Source organism: Theropithecus gelada, chromosome 14 (assembly GCF_003255815.1).
Source record: "Theropithecus gelada isolate Dixy chromosome 14, Tgel_1.0, whole genome shotgun sequence".
Classification (NCBI taxonomy): Eukaryota; Metazoa; Chordata; class Mammalia; order Primates; family Cercopithecidae; genus Theropithecus; species Theropithecus gelada.
Window position 1 is genome coordinate 86,288,683 of NC_037682.1, and position 14,098 is coordinate 86,302,780.

The following is a 14,098-nucleotide window of genomic DNA, read 5'->3' on the forward strand; positions in this document are numbered from 1 at the left end:
CAAGTGCCACTCTGTTATTCAGCAGAATGCCCAGTAAAGGTCCACCATGATACTACCACGCATCCTCTCAGGGATGAACAAGGGCTGACTGATTGATAAGCTCTTGAAAATTCTTAAGCTCACTTCATCCCTTCAGGTCTCCAAGGAATGCTAAGTTTCCTCCCTGTCGTGAGAGACACGAAGTGAACTTAGTGTTGGGAAATGGAAGCTGGATGGCCCTTGGGGGCTGACCCACAGGGTGCTGGATTTCGGGATATCGTAGAGAAAGAGCTTGGCACGACTTGTTACTCCAGGCTGTAGAATCCTGGAAAAGAGCTACTATGCAGCCCATGCCTGGTCGACTGGAGGACCACCCTAGTGGAAAGGGGACAGCCTGGGCCTCTGGCCTGCCGTGTGCACAAGCATAACAATTGCTTTTGTTTAACGTGCGAATGGAATATTTGATCCATTCCAACCAGGCATTTGCATCTTGGTATCCTGTCTTAATTGCCAAAGTTTGTTTTAAGTCTTTAACTTTTATGATCCTCTAGTAAAATGAATGTATGATTTTAGGAAATTACAAAAACCAGTTGGGGCAGTCCATCCTTGCTCTTTAGTGGTCCACAGAATGTTGGACCAACTACGGCATAAAAGCTCTACATTGAGGGGCAAGACTCCTGGTTGACACTGGAGACCTTGTTGAAATTTCCCCTGATTAAATGGTCCTAATTTACTAATGCCCAGTCTGAGGAGAGTCAGGAGGGGCAGAGGTGCTTTTCTGAAGTAGAGATCTCTCTTGACTTGGCAAGCCCCACAGGGTATAACGAGGCAAGCATTAAATGCAATAGTTTGAGGCAAAATTAATGTAGTTATGTTAATAACCAGATGGTCGGCAATAGAGTGAGGAAAGAAGAAAGAGTAATAGAATAGATGAAAGAGTTAAATTTTTCTTAGCTTTAGTTTGGTAGGGTTTTCCCCTGGGACTGTGGCCAACAACTCTGGAGGGGGTGGCACTTTGACTCGGGTGTGATGAGTTCATCCCTTTCCTGCTGCACAAACAGCAGTCTCGGTGGGTAGCAGTACAAGGTAGGGTCCTTCCTAGGCTGACTCGAGTTTTTCTTCTTTCCACCTTTTGATGAGAAGGTGATCTTCAGGCTGGTGCTGGTTTACTGGAAATTGTAGGAGTGGTGCATGTGCTAAAAGACTTTTAGTTTTGAGGGAAAGGAAAGTGGAAGATAAACTAAGTATACAATTTCTAAGAAATTGACCTTTTGTTTTAAATGTGGGGACATCAGCAGTGGACTTTATAGTCCTTGGTGCCTTTCTACTGAGAAATTTCCTTTAGCACCTATTTTTATTAGTTTTTAGATCAAAGAAGCCAAACACCATTTTATATCTGACAATGCTTCCTGTATGATTTTTATACTAGATAAGCTAAATTTCACCTTTATATTACTGTACTATTAATATCAAACTTAGTTTTAATAAAACTTTGTAGACATATTTATTCAATTTTTAATGTAAGACCATAAGGTAAGATTTTTATAGACTCTTTTTAACCTTTTATAATCTTTATTAAAGAGCAGATTAGTGCTTTGAGAAAAACCCGTTGTGTTTTTACTTTAATGTCCAGTTCACAGAAAAACTGGATGATACCCCTTTAACTTTAGCTAATATGGTTACACACAGAATGTTCTTTACAATTAATGTTTTAAAACTTGCTTAAACTTTCAAAACAATAACTTTTTAACCTTTTAATTGTAGGTAAAAATTTATATTCTTATGCCTCCTTATAATCCTTTAACCAAAGGTATATTTTACTTTCCTTATACATAAACTGTTTTTTCAATTGTTTTACATTGAGGAGGACCAGTTACTTTTAAATTATACAACATTTCTTGCAGAAATTCTTTTTTTATAATTTTTTTTCTTTCACGACTTTCACAGACAATTCTTTGACTTGCCTCAACTTTCTGACTTATTACAAACATTTCTTTCTTTAAACAGTCAGTTAATTTATTTCAGGACAATAATTTACCATATAACATTCTTTTTACACAGATTCTGCCCCCTGCCCCTTTTTTTCCCTTTTTTTTTTTTCGAAGATAACCATTCTTTCCAAAGCAAACTTACTTTATGTCTGTGGACGTGTCCTCGCTTCCTTCTGATGGCCAACCCACCTCTAATGCTGGCCAGTCTATTTCCCACAAAGTTCTAAGTTTTCCTGGTGCCATAGTAACACCGTAATCTCCCTTAAATACTTTCTTGAAATTTTTCAACATAGTTCCTAGTGGGGTGGGCTTACTTTGTGCCTGACCCATGCTTCTTTGAGACAAAACCTTACACCACACGCACCCCACAAAAGAAAGAACGGGTAAAAAGGGCACACACACACTTTTACAGTTTATACCAAACCAGAATCAACACCAAAATCAGAGTATCAAGAAATCCAAGCCAGGTCAAAACCAAAACCAAAGTATCAAGCAATCCAAGTCAAGTCAAAAACAAAAACCAAAGTGCCGGTATAGTCACACCATGGGTGATCAAGCCACGCTTCCACTCAAATGGAGTGGGCAAGTTCCAAAGGCCAGTCTTACCAAGTTTCAGATGTCCGGACTCCTAATGCCAGCTCCTTCCTGGTGTTCAGCCACTGCGTTGATCCTCCATGGGGGCCTGCCACGCGCTGCTCTGGCAAGGTGTTCCACCGGGGCAATTGCCTACCCAGGAGCCCTCTCAGGATCCACATAGCTCAAGCTGACGGCAGTCCCCAGTAGGGATGCTCCACAGGGCAGGCCTAAGCCCCCTAAGGGGCTGCCTCGACCATCTGTTAATCACCTCGCTTCCTGGTTCGGGAACCAATAAATGTAGCAGGACAAGCTGCAGACAAACCCCTCAGACACTGAGTTGAAGAAGGAAGGGCTTTATTTGGCCAGGAACTTTGGCAAGACTTATATCTCCAACAACCGAGCTCCCTGAGTGCACAATTCCTGTGCTTTTTAAGGGCTCACAACTCTAAGGGGGTCTGTGTGAGAGGGTCGTGATCCATTGAGCAAGTTGGGGGTATGTGAAATCCCTGTCCCTCTACTTACCAGTGCAGCGGTAATTGGGGGCTGCATGCACCGGTAATTAGAACAGAACAGACAGGACAGGGATTTTCGTAGTAATCTATAGATAACACAACCGATTGGGTCAGGGGTCAATCTATAACTACCAGGCCCAGGGTATGGCACTGGGCTGTCTGCCTGTGGATTTCATTTCTGCCTTTTAGTTTTTACTTCTTCTTTCTTTGGAGGCAGAAATTGGGCATAAGACAATAGGAGGGGTGGTCTCCTCCCTTACTCCTCCCTTACTACCAGGTAGCTGGGACCACAAGCATGTGCCACCACACCTGGTTAATTTTTTTATTTTTGTAGAGATGAGGTCTCCCTATGTTGCTCAGAGGTCTCCCTGTGTTGCTCAAAGGTCTCCCCTGTGTTGCTCAGGCAGGTCTCCAACTCTTGGGCTCAAGCGAACCTCCTGCCTTGGCCTCCCAAAGTGCTGGGATTACAGGCAGGAGCCACCATGCCCAGCCTAGGATAACATTTTTAAGATTCTAAAAGACTGTCAACCAAGAATTACGTGCATTCTTCTAAAGTGAATTACTGAATTTAGTATGGTTGCAGGATAAGAATTATGTGTATACAGACAAAATTTGTCTCAAGAATGCAAGGTTGTTTTAACATTTTAAAATTAATTAATGTAATTTACCATACTTGTAGAATAAAGAATAAAGGAAACCCACATTATCATCTCAATATAGAAGAAAAAATCATTTGATAAAATTCAGCCACCCATTCATTAATACCGTAAGCGGTCTAAGAATAGAAAGAAATATGTACTACAGAAACTTTATGACAGATATGATACTGGACAGTGAACGTCTGCATGCTTTCTACTTAACATCCTAAATAAGGCAAAGATATCCATGTTCACCACTTCTTTACTACTGTACACAAAAATATAATTAGTGCCCTAAAACAAGGAAAAGACATAAAAGTCATATATATTAGAAAGAAGTAAAACCATTTCTATTTGCAGATGACATAGTGATGTACATAGAAAATCCTAATAAATCTACAAAAGAAATCTACTAAAATGAATTACTGAATTCAGCATGGTTGCCGGATAAGAGTCCAATATATTTTTTTTAAGTTTTCTATATCTTGGATATACAAGAAGTAATGAGAAGTACCAGAAGCAATAACCTAGCAAATACCCTTAGGGGCTGACAGAGGAAAGGAACTTTAATCAGACAGTAATTAAAGTGAGAAAAGGAGACTCAGCAAAACTTTGCACAAAAAGGGAGAGAAGAGTTTCCAGCTTCCACTAGAAAGAAAATCAAACATCTGGCTAATAAAATTGATTTGCATGTATAAGATCTAAAAATGCATACAGCATTTCTGAGAGACAGAGCTAGATAGCTCTTCCTTCGAAGTGACTATGTCTGGGTAAATTACCTGTTTTCTACTAAGAGCTAGGTAGCTCTTCCTTTGAAGTGGCTATGTCTGGGTTAACTACCTGTTTCTCTACCCAAAAGCCTCTGATCTCTAGGATCTGGAAGTGTTACTTACCTAAGAGGGAAATTGGACTCTACTTTCAGTTTCACTGAGGGACAAATTCTATGGCTATCGGAGTAACATCGAAGTATGAGACAGACTTCAAACCATGTCTTCTTTTCCTGAATTCCTCAGCTAAATCAAGAATATAAAAAGGGCTCAGATTTGGAGGAGAAAAATTTTTGAAAAAAAAAAAAATTTGTAGAGAGCTGTTACCCATTTATCTCCTCCCCTCCTCTGCCGAGAGATGAGAAATGTGAGTTTCTATTTTCTTAATTTCAAGTAATAAAGGAGCTTCCTTGAGATTCTCTGTCCCCTGGAGTCCAGGGACACTGTGGACATGTGTCTGGTCCAGGTGCTCATAGGAGGTAGGATAAGGACTGACTCGCTGCTTTGGTGGTATAGCAAAGAGAAGGCTGCCATGCTAGAACTGCCTGCATTGCTCTAGTGTGTCTAAGGAGAGAAGAATGCCTGAGTGTTCTCTGTGAACAGGATGTCAATCACATGGAGAGAGAGTAGAACTGGAGTTACTGGGAGAGAGAATAGACTCTAGCATGCAAACCACAGTGGAATGGATCAGTAGTAAACAAGAGGCCAAGAGCAGAGTGTTCCTGGAACACTGATCAAATGCATCCCCTTTGTTTTGAGGATTATGGCAAGAGGTCCTTGGAGAGCCTCTGCAGAGCCATTGAAAATACCCATAAAACAAAGTTAGCTTTAACTATCTGCCCAAACCAGAAAGGATGAAGTCACCCCACCAAGTTAGGAACTCTTAACTCTCTTCCCTCTCTTTGACTCGTTTCTCACTGAAGATCCAAACAGAAGCTAAAGAGTTAAAGTTGTGATGAGGGATGTCAGAGTAGACACCAGCCATACCCCTAATTCCCAGAGTAGGAAACTGCCACAAATGTTAGCGAAGTGGGGGAAGATTTCGCTTTAGATAAAGATTGAAGTATTGACTCTTGTACCTGACATTTTAATTTGTGAAACAAAAATTTGAAACAATTTTTGATGTACAGTTCTATTTATTTAAAAGTAAGCAAAACACATTGTCATAGACCTTACCACATGAAAAACATGATATATGAAAGAAAAAATTAATATATCGGGCTTTATTAAAAGTGAAAACTTCTGCTTTGCCAAAGAAACTGCTAAAAGAATAAAAGCACAAGTCACAAATTGGGAAAAAGTATTTGCAAAACACACAACTGATAAAGGACTTTTGTCCAAAGTACACAAAGAACTCTGACAACTCAACAGTAAGAAAACAAACAACCCAACTAAAAAGTGGGCAAAAGATCTGAACAGCTCATCAGAAAAAATATGCAGATGGAAAATAAGCATATGAAAAGATGCTCAGCACCATCCAATATTAGGAAAATGTAAATTAAGACAACAATGGGATACATTACATACCTATTAGGATGGCTGAATTCAAAATATTGACCATACCAACTGATGGTGAGGATGCAGAGCAGCAGGAACACTCATTCATTGCTGGTAGGAATGCAAAAATGTAACACCCATTTTGGAAGACAGTTTGACAGCTTCTTACAAAGCTGAACATAGTCTTACCACATGATTCAACACTTATGCCCCTAGGTATCTACCAAACAAATTTGAAAATTTATATTCACACAAAAAATAGCAAGTGAATATTTATAGGAGATTTATTTAAAAATGTCAAAAACTGGAAGCAATCACTATGTCCTTGAATAAAGGTAAATGGATAAACAAACTGTGGTACATTTATACAGTAGAATAGTATTCAGTAAAAAGAAAAAAAGAAGGAATGAGACATCAACCCACAATGATGGGTGAATCTCAAATGCATATTGCTAAGTGAAGGAAGCCAGTTTGAAAAATCTATATACTACATTATTCCAACTATACAACATTCTGGAAAAGTCAAAACTATATTGATAGTAAATAGATCAGCGGTTGCTAGGGGTTCAGAGTGGAGGAGTAAGGTGAGTGCTGAATCGATAAAGCACAGGAATATCTTTTAGGGTAGTGAAACTATTTTGTGTGATACTATAATAGTGAATATAAGACACTATGCATTTGTCAAAGCCCGTGAAGCTTTACAAAACAAACCTTAAAGTATACAAATTTAAAACATCATTTTAGGAGGTCTCATTTAGGAGGTCCCTGGATGGATCTCAGGATAGATTGTAGATAGAACAAAAGAATCTAACTGTATTATAATTATTTAAAACAATATCACTGAAGGGCATAGATGATAAAGTTGCTGAATTTGGAAATTATAACTTTCCAAAAGTAATTTTGGAAATAGAACCTGTAAGACTAAAAGCAAAAAGAACTGCACATATGCATAGAACTCTAGTTAACAAAGTTGTTTCTCACAGGAGTATGAGTTAACAGTTCTGCTATTGCTGTAGATGTATATTGGAAGTGAATAATTAAGTAAATGGATGGCAGATGATGTGAGCCAGGATTCTCACTGCCAGAGTGGGAGTTTAGAGGAGGTTACAATGATCCCTTGCCAATGGTGTAGAGTTGAAGATGTCAATATGAGCTCATAATTAATATATAGATAGATAGATAGATGGTTACATATACATACACAGAATATACACACATATATTTCCTTGCTCTGCCAGCTGAGAGGTCCTAGAAGTAATGACATCCCAGTAGCAATGAACACACTCAGCACCCAGATCTTGATTTCTAAAGTCATTTTCCAACAAAAGAAACCAGTCTTCTTGGGGAAATAGCTGATTTTAGGACAAGAGCAGGAAATATACGAGATAAGCCTGGAGCATCTCATAGCTCAAGAAAGTAAGAAAGTACTGAAAAACCCCCCAAAACAAAAAACAAAACCCACATTGATGGAAGTATGTCAACAGATACAGGAGCTAACTCAAGGAGCTCCTCACAGCCAAAGCTGGAACAAAATTAGCAAAATTCAGTAGTATTGAATTATAACCAACAGATAACATAAATATCCACTAGTCTATTGAATAAATAAATGGGAGAAGAGACAAATCTGCTGTGTAGTAGAATTCCAAATAATTTGTGTAGCTACTTCACCTTCAAGAAGATGGAGCATAACTCCACTCCTTAAATGCAGGCTGAACATAGTAACTTCCCTCCAAAGAGTACAGTGTGAAAACTGGAATTGGTGGGGAGAGTAACTTTACAATGTGTGATGGTTAATATTAGGTGTCAATTTGATTGAGGGAAGGCTAGATGGCTGGTAAAGTATTTTCTCTGGGTATGCTTGTGAGAGTGTTTCCAGGGGAGATTGACATTTTAGTCAGTGGACTAGGAGAGGAAGACCCACATGGGTACCATCCAATCAGCTGCAAGCACGGCTAGAACAAAGCTGGTGGAAGAAGGTGGGATGAGTTTGCTTCTTGAGGCTTCTGGCTCTCTTTCTTCTTCTTGAACTGGACACTTGCTTCTGTTCTTCTTGGACATCAGATTCCAGGCTTTTCAGCCTTTGGACTCTGGAACGTGCACCAGTGGCTTCCCGGGGGCTCTCTAGCTTTTGGCCACAGACTGAAGGCTGCACTGTCAGCTTTCCTTGTTTTGAGGTTTTCAAACTTGGACTGAGCCACTACCAGCTTCTTTCTTTCCCCATGCAGATGGCCTATCGTGGGATTTCACCTTGTAACAGTGTGAGCCAATTCTCCCTAATACACTCCCTTTTATATACACATATATCCTATAAGTTCTGTCCCTCTGGAGAACTCTGATGAATACATGGTGGAAAAACCAGAGAAACAGTAACTTAGCCAGATTTTAACATCAATAGTGACAATTCATGTTTTGATATAATGTGATAAAAATAGCACTTTACTTTTGTGGTCTTTTTCCCTCAAAAATCCAAAACCCCACCTAAACATGAGAAAAACATCACACAAATCTCAGTTGAGGGACATTCTTCAAAATACCTGACCAGTACACATTCAGACTGTTGAGGTCATCAAAAGGAAGGAGAAGTGGAGAAACCATCACAGCTGAGAGGAGCTTAAGGAGACATGAAGATTGAAATGAAATGAAATGAAATGAAATGAAATAATATAAAATAAAATAAAATGAAATGTGATGTACTGGAGGGAATCCTGAAACAGGAAAGGGACCTTAGGTAAAGCCTAAGGAAATTTGAATAAAACATGGACTTTAGTCAATAGTAATGTATCAGTATTGGTTCAATATTTTGACAAATATGTCATACCAATGTAAGATATTTATAATAAGAAAAATTAGGTATGGGATATAGGGAATTCTCTGAACTGCCTTTGCAACTTTTCTGTATGTCTAAAACTATTTTAAAAGATAGAAGCTTATTTTTAAAAGTCATACAGTCTGTCCACCTTCATCTTGGTATGGGAAAAGATTACAGAATGAACACATTTTTAAATTATGATGCAGTCAAAAAATAAAGTTTAATAAAATCACAAAACAATTCATTTAAAATTCAGGGGCCCTGACAGAGGCAAATATCAACTTATTCAGCATAATACCTGTGCATACATACCACTTCCACAGTACTTCTATAAAAAACAATTATTGCCAAATATGAGCTCATAGGCAAAAGTTACAAAACACACATGGAAATTCACACCATAAAAGAGATTTAACAATTACAACAAATTGGAAAATTTGTAGTCAAGAAATGATAGAAAATAGTTCAATCTCTGAAGGACTTAGAAAATGACTTACCTGTTCAAAGACATAAAAAGAAGGAATAGTGTTCATAATACAAGGAGAGGATATTAAGAGAAAAAAGCAAACATATTACAAAAAGGAATAAGCAGTCACACCAGGAATATAAGAAAATAGCCATTTGGGCCAGGGACAGTAGCTCACACCTGTAATCCCAGCACTTTAGGAAGCTGAAGAAGGTGGTAAGTCACTTGAGCCCACGAGTTAGAGACCAACCTGGGCAAAATGGCAAGACCCCATCTTTATAAAAAAATACAAAAGTTAGGATTCCCTCCCAGATGGCCAAATAGGAACAACTCCAGTCTACAGCTCCCAGCGTGAGTGACACAGAAGACGGGTGAATTCTGCATTTCCAACTGAGGTACCAGGTTCATCTCACTGGGACTTGTTGGACAGTGGGTGCAGCCCACGGAGTGTGAGCTGAAGCAGGGCAGGGCATCAGCTCACCTGGGAAACAAAAGGGATTGGGAAATTCCCTTTTCTAGCCAAGGGAAGCCGTGACAGACAGTACCTGGAAAATCGGGACATTCCCACCCTAATACTGTGTTTCTCCAATGGTCTTAGCAAATGGCACACCAGGAGATTATATCCTGTGCCTGGCTTGGAGGGTCCCACACCCATGGAGCCTTGCTCACTGCTAGCACAGCAGTGTGAGATCAAACTACAAGGTGGCAGTGAGGCTAGGGGAGGGGTGTCCACCATTGCTGAGGCTTAACTAGGTAAACAAAGTAGCCAGGAAGCTTGAACTGAGTGGAGCCCACTGCAGCTCAAGGATGCCTGTCTGCCTCTGTAGACTCCACCTCTGGGGGCAGGACATAACTGAACAAAAGGCAGCAGAAACTTCTGCAGACTTAAACATCCCTGTCTGACAGTTTTGAAGAGAGTAGTGGCTCTCCCAGCATGGAGTTTGAGATCTAAGGATGGACAGACTGCCTCCTCAAGTGGGTCCCTGAACCCCAAGTAGCCTAACTGGGAGACACCTCCCAGTAGGGACCAACTGACACCTCATACAACTGGGTGCCCCTCTGAGATGAAGTTTCCAGAGGAAGGATCAGGCAGCAACATTTGCTGTTCTGCAATATTCACTGTCCTGCAGCCTCTGCTGGAGATACCCAGGCAAACAGGGTCTGGAGTGGACATCCAGCAAACTCCAACAGACCTGCAGCTGAGGGTCCTGACTATTAGAAGGAAAACTAACAAACAGAAAGGCATAGCATCAACATAAACAAAAAGGACATCTACACCAAAACCCCATCTGTAGGTCACCATCATCAAAGACCAAAGGTAGATAAAACACAAAGATGGGGAGAAACCAGAGCAGAAAAGCTGAAAATTCTAAAAATCAGAGCACCTCTTCTCCTCCAAAGGAACACAGCTCCTCGCCAGCAACAGAACAAAGTTGGATGGAGAATAACATTGACGAGTTGACAGAAGTAGGTTTCAGAAGACTGGTAATAACAAACTTCTCCAAGCTAAAGGAGGATGTTTGAACCCATTGCAAAGAAGCTAAAAACCTTGAAAAAAGATTAGATAAATGGTTAACTGGAATAAACAGCATAGAGAAGATCTTAAATGACCTGATGGAGCTGAAAATCATGGCACAAGAACTACATGATGCATGCACAAGCTTCAGTAGCCAATTCAGTCAAGTGAAAGAAAGGGTATCAGCAATTGAAGATCAAATGAATGAAATGAAGTGAGAGGAGAAGTTTAGAGAAAAAAGAGTAAAAAGAAATGAACAAAGCCTCCAAGAAATATGGCACTATGTGAAAAGACCAAATCTACATCTGATTGGTGTACCTGAAAGTGACGGGGAGAATGGAACCAAGCTAGAAAACACTCTTCAGGATATTATCCAGGAGAACTTCCCCAACCTAGCAAGACAGGCCAACATTCAAATTCGGGAAATACAGAGAATGCCACAAAGATACTTCTTGAGAAGAGCAACTCCAAGACACATAAACGTCAGATTCACCAAAGGTTGAAATGAAGGAAAAAATATTAAGGACAGCCAGAGAGAAAGGTTGGGTTCCCACAAAGGGATGCCCATCAGATTAACAGCAGATCTCCTGGCAGAAACTCTACAAGCCAGAAGAGAGTGGGGGCCAATATTCAACATTCTTAAAGTAAAGAATTTTCAACCCAGAATTTCATATCCAGTGAAAGTAAGCTTCATAAGTGAAGGAGAAATAAAATCCTTTACAGACAAGAAAATGCTAAGAGATTTTGTCACCACCAGGCCTGCCTTACAAGAGTTCCTGAAGGAAGCACTAAACATGAAAAGGAACAACTGGTACCAGCCACTACAAAAACATGCCAAATTGTAAAGATCATCAATGCTAGGAAGAAACTGCATCAACTAACAAGCAAAATAACCAGCTAACATCATAATGACAGGATCAAATTCACGCATAACAATATTAAGCTTAAATGTAAATGGGCAAAATGCCCCAATTAAAAGACACAGACTGGCAAATTGGATAGAGTCAAGACCCATCAGTGTGCTGTATTCAGGAGACCCATCTCACATGCAGAGACACTCAAAATAAAGGGATGGAGGAAGATCGACCAAGCAAATGGAAATCGAAGAAAAGCAGAGGTTGCAATCCTAGTCTTTGAGAAAACAGACTTTAAACCAACAAACATCAAAAGAGACAACCAAGGGCACTACATAATGGTAAAGGGGTAAATTCAAAAAGAAGAACTAACTATCCTAAATATATACGCACCCACTACAGGAGCACTCAGATTCATAAAGCAAGTCCTTAGAGACCTACAAAGAGAATTAGACTCCTACACAATAATAATGGGAGACTTTAACACCCCACTGTCAACATTAGACAGATCAATGAGATAGAAAGTTAACAAGGATATCCAGGACTTGAACTCTGCACCAAGCAGACCTAATAGACATCTACAGAACTCTCCACCCCAAATCAACAGAATATACATTCTTCTCAGTACCATATCACACTTATTCCAAAATTGACCACATAGTTCTTTGGAAGTAATGCACTCCTCAGCAAATGTAAAAGAACAGAAAGTATAACAAACTGGCTCTCAGACCACAGTGCAATCAAATTAGAACTCAGGATTAAGAAACTCACTCAAAACCACACAACTACATGGAAACTGATCAACCTGCTCCTGAATGACTACTGGGTAAATAACGAAATCAAGGCAGAAGTAAAGACATTCTATGAAACCAATGAGAACAAAGACACAACATACCAGAAACTCTGGGACACATTTAAAGCAGTGTAAAGAGGGAAATTTATAGTACTAAATGCCCACAAGAGAAAGCAGGAAAGATCTAAAATTGACACCTTAACATCAAAATTAAAAGAACACGAGAAGCAACAGCAAACACATTCAAAAGCTAGCAGAAGACAAGAAATAACTAAGATCAGAGCAGAACTGATGGAGATAGAGACAGGAAAAACCCTTCAAAAAATCAATGAATCCAGGGGCTGGTTTTTTTTGAAAAGATCAACAAAATTCATAGATGGCTAGCAAGACTAATAAACAAGAAAAGAGAGAAGAATCAAATAGAAATAATAAAAAATGATAAAGGGGATATCACCATTGATCCCATAGAAATATGAACTACCATCACAGAATATGATAAATGCCTCTATGCAAATAAACTAGAAAATCTAGAAGAAATGGATAAATTCCTGGACACATACACCCTCCCAAGACTAAACCAGGAAGAAGCTGAATCCCTGAATAGACCAATAACAGGCTCTGAATTTGAGGCAATAATTAATAGCCTACCAAGCAAAAAAAGTCCAGGACCAGATGGATTCACAGCCAAATTCTACCAGAGGTACAAAGAGGAGCTGGTACCATTCCTTCTGAAACTATTTCTAATCAATAGAAAAAGAGGGAATCCTCCTTAACTCATTTTATGAGGCCAACATCATCCTGATACCAAAGCCTGGCAGACACACAACAGAAAAGAGAATTTTAGACCAATATCCCTGATGAACACTGATGCAAAAATCCTCAATAAAATACTGGCAAACCAAATCCGGCAGCACATCAAAAAGCTTATCTATCACAATCAAGTTGACTTCATCCCTGGGATGCAAGGCTGGTTCAACATACACAAATCAATAAACATAATCTATCACATAAACAGAACCAAAGACAAAAACTATATGATTATCTCAATAGATGCAGAAAAGGACTTTGACAAAATTCAACATCTCTTCATGCTGAAAACTCTCAATAAACTACATATTGATGGGACATATCTCAAAATAATAAGAGCTATTTTTGACAAACCCACGGCCAATATCATACTGAATGGGCAAAAACTGGAAGCATTCCCTTTGAAAACTGGCACAAGACAGGGTTGCCCTCTCTCACCACTCATATTCAACATAGTATTGGAAGTTCTGGCCAGGGCAATCAGGCGGGAGAAAGAAATAAAGGGTATTCAATTAGGAAAAGAGAAAGTCAAATTGTCCCTGTTTGCAGATGACATGCTTGTATATGTAGAAGACCTCATTGTCTCAGCCCAAAATCTCCTTAAGCTGATAAGCAACTTCAGCAAAGTCTCAGGATACAAAATCAATGTGCAAAAATCACAAGCATTTCTATACACCAATAATAGACAAACAGAGAGCCAAATCATGAGTGAACTCCTGTTCGCAATAGCTTCAAAGAGAATAATATACCTAGGAATCCAACTTACAAGAGATGTGAAGGACCTGTTCAAGGAGAACTACAAACCACTGCTCAATGAAATAAAAGAGGACAAAAACAAATGGAAGAACATACCATGCTCATGGATAGGAAGAATCAATATTGTGAAAATGGCC